The sequence below is a fragment of the Tauraco erythrolophus genome, chromosome 11, assembly GCF_009769465.1.
Source record: "Tauraco erythrolophus isolate bTauEry1 chromosome 11, bTauEry1.pri, whole genome shotgun sequence".
NCBI classification, from domain to species: Eukaryota; Metazoa; Chordata; class Aves; order Musophagiformes; family Musophagidae; genus Tauraco; species Tauraco erythrolophus.
In genome coordinates this window covers 25,661,495-25,668,333 of record NC_141475.1, presented here as the reverse complement: position 1 = coordinate 25,668,333, position 6,839 = coordinate 25,661,495, and positions in this window count along the sequence as shown.

Sequence of the window (6,839 nt, the reverse complement as noted above, 5' to 3'; positions counted from 1 at the left end):
TTCAGGTTTCCCTGTAGAAATTACTGTGCTGCAGAAACAGCATTGGTAGAAATAACTTGTCTGCAAAACAACATGGGCCACTATATTTATAAAAAGATTAGAAACAATCACAGATGAGCTCTCTGAGCCCAAACAGCGAACCTGTGCCATCTCCAGGTCACAGTGACACAGGCAGATACAGGTTCAGGGACTATTTCCTTCCAGGCCCTTGGTCCTGGCCTCCTTCACAATGGAAGGAGTCTCTCATGCTTCCAAGACATCCGCTCAGACAAGTTTCCTTATGATTTCACCTTGCAGTGGGAAGTGTGAGCACAGAGCTACAGGGAGCACAGGTGCCAAGTAAGGAAATATAATTTCTGCAGAGAAATCCATCCGTACACAGAACAAAGAGGTTTAGACTCGAAGAACCATTTAAGGACTATAACTACCTCACCCTCAACAGATACTTGAGACCGATTTTGTTCAACTCCTTTAGCAAAGGTTGTCCTACACCTTCCCCAGCTTCTATTTCTCATTCACATTGATTTCCAAACTAGACAGGCACCCTCCTGGAAAATAGAGTCACTCTTAGTTGTCTATTCAGTTGAGAAACCGAAGCTGTCCCAGCAAAACAACTGGAGAAATGCTCTACTTTCTTCCTTCTCCCCTCAATTGTTTTCTAGGAAGAGTATCTGTGCAAAGTGGAAAACTACACTGGCATGTATTCCATGGTTCAGCAGAGGAATATAGATAGTTTTTCATTCCTCTGTCTCAATCACTTCTTTATCACATCAAGTTCCTCCTACAGAATAGATTGCCCATTTTACAGCCATTTATGATTACAAACAGAACCTTAAGCAGATCTGAGCGTAATTCCCAATTCACAAGGATGACCTCTACATCTTTATGCAACCTCTTATTTAAAAGTTCCTGCATCCACTGCCATTGGTTTACAGTGCAGAAAAACTTACTACAGCAGAAAACCATGGAAGGTCTCTCCCAAGGGAGAAAGGAGTTCCTTTAAGCCAGAAAATTTCAACCGTGTGCAGACAAATCTATAGTAAGTGTAACGTATGGAAGACTCAAACCAGACAAAGGAAAATAAAAGAAACTTACAGAGTTTTACGATTCCTTCTTCCAAAATAATTTTAAAAAAGTTAGACATACCATAACTGAAACACTGTTCAAAAAAAGAAGTTATTATTCTTCAATATATTACTACTAGATGATTTCTGTTGTATTAGGTTGAGAGAAAGGTTTTTTGCACACACTGGGGCAAATCCTGAAGTACTACTTGGTGTGGATTGTCATGAAGGATTTGCTGAGCGTTTGGGTTGGGGTTTTTTCATAGTTTTTATTTAAATCAGTATACAGAACCTAATTCTAACTTACCTAGGTATCACAGTTGCCAGCCTGCAAACTTTGCCTTCCTTATTAGCTGCTACTTGGAACTGAAATGGCCCATTGATACACAGTCCAAAACCTGACCTCCGCTTCTCAAAAAGCCTGTGCAAGTGCCATTTTTGACTGAAGTAAAACAAAACCACTGGAAAAGATATTCTGCTGAACATTTGTTTCTTAACATTTCTGTTCTAATTCCTTTGGAAATCAGTATTTGAAATCCCTCTGTTTTACTGAAATCAAAGAGAGCTTTTTTTTTTTAGGATCTTTACATCCCTCAGTGTACAGAAAATTAGTTTTGTATTTTTGAGGCTTCCATTTCTTGTGCTTGTTAACTGATCTGTAATATTAATATAAAGCAGATTATCATATTTCCCTCCCTTACAAAAAGCGTAAGCACATTCAACAACCTAATTAATCCTAATTAAATAGAAAGTCATGGAACACTTCTCCCGACCAAAATAGTTTAGAAATGCCCTTGTGTTGACGGCTTGCAATTTGCAGAATTCATTTTTCAAATGAAAGACAGATGTACTTTTCCCTGATCTAAAGGGTCTGGATAAATGAAAACTAATTGGTTTTAAGTGTTTCTGATAATTGAATGAAATGCACGTAGGCCATACTATGATGGAGGAAAGAACAACCCTTAATTTTTATAAATGAGATGCAGCAAATGACAGCATCTTAAAGTCTATTAAAGGTCAGAATCAAACAGTAAAACTGAGCTCTGCTCTGTTACAGGAAGAGTCTTAGAGTACATACCAGAGACCTTCACAGTACCAGCACAAGTAGAGTCATGAACAGTGTTTTCAATGCAGTTCATTCATTGCTAGAACTGGCTGAAATGAAACATGAACACGAAAATCTCAATTCTCACTTTCCAATCCTAACACATTCTCGTGTGTACAGCCAACTACATTAGCAGAAGCAAATAGCACTTCACGTGGTTTCTGTAACTTGACTACTTGGATGACTGCCCCTCCTATATAAAAAAAAATAAATAAAATTAGACATTATTAGGCAGCCAGCCAAATGGCAGCCAATTAAAATATTTCAGGGACTCCCAGGTAAGTGCTTTAGAAATAAGCGTTAAGTTTAAGCTGTTAAGTTTGTCTATTTTGAGAGCAAGGCACATTCATTTTATACTGTAAATTTGCTCATTAATGGTCACGGAAACATGGCTGTTTCATGTTAAGCAATTACATATACATACACATCAGAAATTAGCACAGCACCCTGGATGGATAGGGCCAGTCTGATGCTACATTACCAGTGATCCTATGGCCTTCCCTGAAACGCACTAAGATACCTAGAAGAAGCCAAGGGGAATAGAAGTCTTGGAATTATAGCACTTGAGAAGAACACAAATTTCACGATTCCTTTATCATTATGCTGGATACTTCTGGCAAGCTGGAAGAATAACATATTTAAATCACGAAAACAGAGAAACTGACTGAAAAATATTAGGCAACATGCTACCAGCTAGATGTACCTGTAAAAGTCATCCACTGGTGCCAGGCAATCTGGTAGGTCCACTGGGAAAGGTAATTTCAAGAGAACAGTTTGAGGCAGGAGTCCTGATGGACTCTTTTCCATTAGTAGCTCCACTTGATGCACCAGAAAGAAATACTGGCTGGTAGGAAAGAATTCCGTAATGAACTGGGGCTAGTGAAGTTCAGAATGCTAATATGTGCGTAGAGTTCTCTGTGAAGCACAAGAGTTCCTTCAAGCATCTAGAAACAGCTGATTGTTACCATATGCTGCTGATCCTGCTTAGATAGCAGCACTCTGCTCTTGGTACAGGTCAGAAAGCTTCACAATGGACAGAATACAGTCCTTAGGTTTTCTTCCTTCCCAAACTATTCCATTATCTGGCACTACGTATGTTTGTAACAAATCTCTAATAAGAAGAATGGTGGAGTCCAATTATTACTGGGTCTTACATTGAGCTGTGCAGAAAAAAATCATGGGGAAAACAAGCTGAGAGTATTGGAATACTAATATTTAAACATCACACACAAAAATCACGTCTCATGTATTTTCTTTAGTTGAAAGGACAGAAGGGAAACGTTTGCTCCCAGGATAACAAAGGAGCCCCCAAAATCTCCCCAGTAATCCAATCCTTGCCAGGTTCACCCATTCTTGTACTGTATAACCACCAAAAATCGTAAGCGCCCCTGCCCACCAAGTAGACCTTTACATCAATGTATGTTATACTGAGAGTTGCTGAAAAGCAGAAAATGGCCACATTCAAACACGTGAAAAAGAGAGATGGACCTGCAGAGTCTGACAAACTACTGGAAAGTAGGTGTGCCCACATGAATCCTAGAATACTTTCATGTATGATTAATCTTATATCCTCTTTCAAAATCCAGATTGATTGCCAAGTTAATTCATAGGATTTCTGTTTCATAAAGTCAGGTTACCAGAAGTTAATGTACACAAAAAGACGTGTAGAATCACCCTAGAAGCTCAAAAAAAAAAAAAAAAAGCAACTAGTCTCTCACTTTTTTCCCCCCTCCTTTTCTCTTTCTCCAACTGGACAGAAAAAAATCCTTTTTCTGTGCCAATCCCTTGACACAGTTCTAGCTCTAGCCATCCCCACAACAGACACAGGAGGAAATAAAATAAAAAATAAATTTAAAAAAACACCCACAAAAACAAACAAACAAAAAACCATAACCATTTGCATCAAGGCAGAAATGCAGAGAAGTACACTAAACCAATCCACAATCATAAGCAGCTGGCTTTCAACACTAGATTTCTTCTATTTGCAACAGAAAAACAAGCAATAAATGTCTCAGAACTGCATCAGTTCAGATGCTCTTTTTGGTCTTCTAGTTAGGATATCAGTTCCACCACTATGTCTTGAAGAGAGAAAAAGAAATTCCATGCGAGACAGACATCAAGTGTGTTAAATCTAGGAATATAATACTGAGATGCATTTAAATCATCCCTGACTAAACAAAGAGATTACTCATACATTGAAGTAAGTTTATTTTGAATCCAAAGTTTGTTAGAGGTATTATCAGAAGCATATTTTTTATTTCAAGAAAAAGAGATGGGAAAACTGTTAAAATCAGATGTTGAAAACAGTGACTTTCTGGTTATCTCCAACAAGCACAAACACAAAGGATTAACCTGACTGTTGAGGGCTCTAGGCACACACCAGAGTAGCACCTGCTTCATCCGTTTTCCAGTTGAAAAAGGCTGAGAACAGCATGGAAGCAGTCAGCCTGTCTGTGCAAGGGAAATGACTGTAATAGGAATATTTGGAAAAGTAACTCAAAAAGAAAGAAAAGGTTACATTCATGAGAGCAAAGCACTGGCCCTAATCTACAAAGCAGAACACCTGCTTTCTGATTTTATACTTAGAATTTCTGGCAAAGAACTACTGTAATAAAACATCAATATATGGTAAACTCCATAAAGAAAACTGAAGTGGAAAATATGCCCTCACCTTAAAGACAAGAAATGAGGCAGGAAATCAAATCAATGGTCTGTTCAGCCCGACGGCTCTAGTTCTTATGAATTAGAGCCACTGAAGAACTTTTTTCCTGTAAAATAAATTGTTGAAAAGATTATTACCTATACGGTGTAATATTAGTGCACAATCAACAGGGGAAACAGACAACAAATCCATACTACCTTAGAGTTCAATGGCATGGGGAGAATACAAACGAGTATGTGTTTAATTGTCAGAACCCAAATACTACATTGGAACGTTTCCAGTGATGTGTTAATGATGGTCACTTGCCACTCCTGAACATAGAATCACAAGGTTTTCAAGATGAGCACTCAGAGACATCTATAAACATTTGAGACTACAAATAAAATTAATTTCTTAAATCTACATTTGCTAATTAATCACATTAGTGATGGAAATCATGACCTATATTAAAAGGTTTTGTAACTTACTGATCACTTGCTGTGGTGGAAAATGACTGAAGCAGACATAATCCTTTCATTAAATTTAAAATGGGTAACAACATGGTCAAAAGGACATACAGTGTTGCTGTCGGAATTTCATCTTCTATAAACTCATTCAAAGCAGTTATGAGAGAACTGTGAAACACAGATGGAAGATGTAAAGCAGGATATCAAGCTTCTATTTCTATATTTTCTGTAAGCCACAATTTCCATTAATTTTAGAGTCTTGTCAGGTGATTTACCCATAAATGGATAACAAAAATTGTCAGACCAAAGCTTTTAATTAATACTACTTTCAAAATTTCCCAATGCAGTGATAGACATCTTTGCAACTGCTGTTTGATAGTTACACCTTTCTTTTATCAAAACTGGGGGAGGGGAAGGTTTTAAGATGCTTTGAAAGGCAGTGGAGGAAACTAATAAAAAAGGAAAAGAAGTGTCCACCACATTCAAACAGAACATGATGAAGGAAAAAAACTTTAAGAAAGGAAGCATGCTGCTGTGTCTCAGAATCCCGAAGATGTTACTAAAAGACACCAGCTGGATCACTTCAAAACTATCACTTCCTGCCACCTCCACAGAAAACTACTCACTACCGAGTACCAATTGAGCATCTCCTCAAAAAGAAAGCAGAAAGCCACTTATAGTACCACGTCAGCATCTAACAGCCGAGTCACCTTTTACTGAAGTTATATTAATTGCATTTAACCTTACATTAACTGGGAAGGGGAGAAGAGGCGGAAGAAGAAATCTTTTTATACCAGAGATGCAGCTAGTTCAAAAGAACAGCTCACACTTTGTCATGATCAGAGAAATTAAAATGGTTTAGTGAAATCAAAACCACCCAAGAACATCTTCTAACTTTATTTCCCCTTCATTCTCTTCATCTGGATTTGGCTGAACATAGATCGCTCCGAACGGGCATACTTGGAACAGTGGAAGTAGTACAGTGCAGAAAGAGAACTGACTGCCCATCAATGCTGAGCAGAGGAAGCCAAGCTTACTACTAGTATATACTACCTGCTGAAGTTAAGGAGTGTAGCAGGAGCAGTAAAATATACTAGGTGAACCAGTTATTTCCTATTCTGCAAGATGAAAGTCTCTTAGTGGTAAAATATAGGATAAGGAGTAAAGTATACTAGACTTATTACACTTTCTACTATGCATCTCACCCTATAAACTTGGCCATATCGAGACCCCTAAATTAGGAACGCTCCATTAATACCCTCTTGCACATTACCTCTCAGCTTGGCAACATAAAACTGCGTTCAAGATATAAAATTCAATCTGCGGGCAAGGAATCTCATCTTGAATAAAAATTAAAGAATAAAAAAGTCCTAAAAAAGAACAGCACAAGACCAGTTTTATTTTGTTCTGTTACTTCTTCATACTAATAAAAAAGCCAAAATCAAGGGATTTTTAAGAATTTTTATTGACAGTTCTACAAAATAATCCTTAATAAATAATATCTTGAGCAGCACCCAAGACGTCTCTTCGTCTGCTTCTTGGTTTTGTATGATACACAAAGA